This window comes from Apium graveolens, chromosome 3 (assembly GCF_009905375.1).
Source record: "Apium graveolens cultivar Ventura chromosome 3, ASM990537v1, whole genome shotgun sequence".
Lineage (NCBI taxonomy): Eukaryota > Viridiplantae > Streptophyta > Magnoliopsida > Apiales > Apiaceae > Apium > Apium graveolens.
Genome location: NC_133649.1, coordinates 213252197 through 213255181, shown reverse-complemented (window position 1 = coordinate 213255181; position 2985 = coordinate 213252197). Strand labels below are relative to the sequence as shown.

The following is a 2985-nucleotide window of genomic DNA, read 5'->3' as shown; positions in this document are numbered from 1 at the left end:
AAGAATAATGTGGAGATGGATGTATGTAATTGTATGTATATGTAGAGAATTGGAATTAGAAGTGGGATATGATTGTGGGTTAGTGGGGCTAATGGGTAGGGTTTATAATTATTTAGGAGTAGAAATTAGGGTAGTGGGAGGAGTTAAAATCGGTTGGGGATTTGTTTTTGTTTTGAATTTTCGGATTTTTTCTGTTTTTTTTCTTCAGGGACTCAGCGCGGCCTACCCGCTTGGGAGTGTGGGCGCGCCGTGCTTCTGTTAATCCAGCGCGGGCACGCGCAACTTATGCAGTTTCAGCGCGGCCACCCCGCTTCCCAGCGCGGGAGCGCCGTGCTACTGTAGAAAATGGCCTATTTTTTTTCTATTTTTCTGATTTTTTTGTGTTTTCTCCTGGTTTTTCTTCCTTCTATCTTCTACTAATGTACAACAAACATGGGTTGCCTCCCAAGAAGCGCCTGGTTTACGTCGCTAGCTTGACTTAGAATTCTGTTGAGTGGCATTAATGACACTTTATTACGCTCCGTAAAGCTTTCAATTAGTGTTTTGTACTCAAGTTGTTAGTATTTTTGATGTGCTTTTGTAGTGTTTTTGCATTGCAGGCATTTTCCAGGTAATCAGGTGAATTAGCATGGTTTTCATGCTTATTTGGTGTTAGGATGATGTCTAGAATAAAGGCTCATGAAAAGACCAGCTCAAATCAACAAGAAGAAAAGAAATCAGAATTTTATCCAGAAGGACGGCGCGCCCGCGCTGTGATAGCGCGCGGCCGCGCCCAAGAAGCAGAAACTCAGCGCGCCCGTGCTAAAGCAGCGCGCGGCCGCGTCAGGTCTAGATGACAGAATTCTGTTTCTATTGGGATTTTGAGAGTTTGAAGCCCTGGTTAATTCTATATCATATATATACATAAATAAAGGTCTTTTTATATAGAGAGACGTACCAGAGCTAAGGAGAAGGCATAAGAAGACCGTAGAGCACAATTCAACCAAGGCGAAGAAAATCTAGTTTTTTCTTATGATTCTTTATTTTAAGTTGTAACTTTGGATGCTAGTTTTCTTATTATTGAACCTTTACTTTTGTTTCGTACTTGGTTTTATAAAGTATAAAGACTATATTTATTATACCATGTTTTCATCGGAACCCACATTGATGATGAGTCCGATTATGGGCTAATCGTTATCGTGGGGTTCTAATGGATTTATTTATGGATTTCTTTAGTTAATTTATTTCATAATCTTAGGGTGTGGTGATTGTATGATAACCTAGTTTTGGTTGCGCTTATTCGTCTTATGAGCATCGCGAACTTATAAGATAGTGTTAATTTTTAATGAAGCGAAAGTGCATTTAAGGGTTTATAACTTGCCATGCTAGCATAGGTTCATGTATTTGATATGCATGATTCGTAGGTAATTTTAACCATATTACTTGCCCTATGTAAACACGAGGGATAACTTGTGCATTAAATTGTTATGTTGTCAAATTCTATAGACATATAGGGTCTCAATATAATTGGTGTCTATTTAGCTTCTATCTCTTTTATGGATGTCTGGTAGAAGGGTATTCGTACAACGAAAGTTGGCGTTTATCAGTTTCGTGTTATCTGATTAGTGTCATCATCATTACATGCTAAGGTTAAGAACAAAAAGGCTATTGAATGAAGTATTTAATGAAGTTAGAATCCCATGTTTGTGTCCTATATTATTCAATTCTCTTTAATTCTTTAGTTAATGTTCTTTAGTATAATCTCTTAGTTAATCTTAGTATAAAAACCACAATCTGTTATTCGTCTTAGCATTGGATAATAACCATACTAGTGTTGCATAAATACATTGAATGAAATTAACTAAAGTTATCCATGTGGGAACGAACTAGAATTTATTCTATATTACTTGCGAACGCATATACTTGCGTGAATATTAGCGCGTGTTTTAGCGACTAACAAGTTTTTGGCGCCGCTGCCGGGGATATCAACGTTAATTTTCAGTTTATGTGTTTATCATCATTTGTCATTAAAGTTCAGTGACTCGGACATTGTTACTTACTTAATTCCTTGTCGTGTTTCAGGTACTCTAGCGAGCGTGTATGCATACGTGTTCTCGGTCTCGTAAGAGAACACTGGATAAAGTGGAGGAAGAAGTTGTAGTAGAGGAGAAAGTTGAGGAAGAGATCTTATTTGAGAAAGAAGAAGAGACTCTTGTTGTAATGGGAGAACCAGAAGCGAATCCAAAGGCTTTGATGGACTACTCTCAACCAAAGATCGATGATATTCAATGTAGCATTGTTCGGCCAGCCATCTCGGCTAATACCTTTGAGATCAAGTCGAGTACGATTCAGATGATACAGAACTCAGTTCAGTTTGGGGGTTCTCCGACAGAAGACCCCAACATGCATATCAGATGGTTACATCAGATGGTTCTCCGACAGAGATCTGCGATACTTTCAAGTTCAATGGAGTTTCTGAAGGTGCTATTAAGTTGAGGCTTTTCTCATTCTATCCATGGGGTAAAGCTAAGTGCTGGTTACATTCTCTACCACTAGGGTCTATCACGAAATGGGAGGATCTTGCTCAGAAGTTCTTAATCAAATTATTTCCTATGGCGAAGACTGCTGCAATCAGAAACACACTTACTCAATTTGCTCAGCAATCTGGAGAATCTTTATGTGAGGCTTGAGATCGATATAAGGAGATGCTTAGGAAGTGTCGTCATTATGGGATTCCTGACTCGATGATCATTAACTATTTCTATAATGGTTTGGGTGCTACTTCTCGACCCATGCTTGATGCAGCATCAGGAGGAGCCTTGTGGGCTAAAAGCTATGATGAAGCTTATGAATTGATTGAACTGATGGCTGCTAATGAATACCAGAATCCTACTCAGAGACTATCTCAAGGTAAGGTAGCAGGAATTCCGGAGTTGGATGCAGCTACTGCTATAGCTGCTCAACTTAAGGCTTTGATGATGAAAGTGGATTCTTTATCTAATTATG

The 2985-nt window shown here is 38.8% G+C and overlaps 1 non-coding gene across 1 annotated transcript; it reads right to left on the bottom strand.

Annotated features, from left to right (window-relative positions):
• Positions 1 to 2606: 2606 nt before the first annotated feature.
• LOC141715845 (small nucleolar RNA R71) lies at positions 2607 to 2713 on the bottom strand. Its single transcript, XR_012572592.1, has one exon. It is a non-coding gene; the product is annotated as a small nucleolar RNA R71 (small nucleolar RNA).
• Positions 2714 to 2985: the final 272 nt, after the last annotated feature.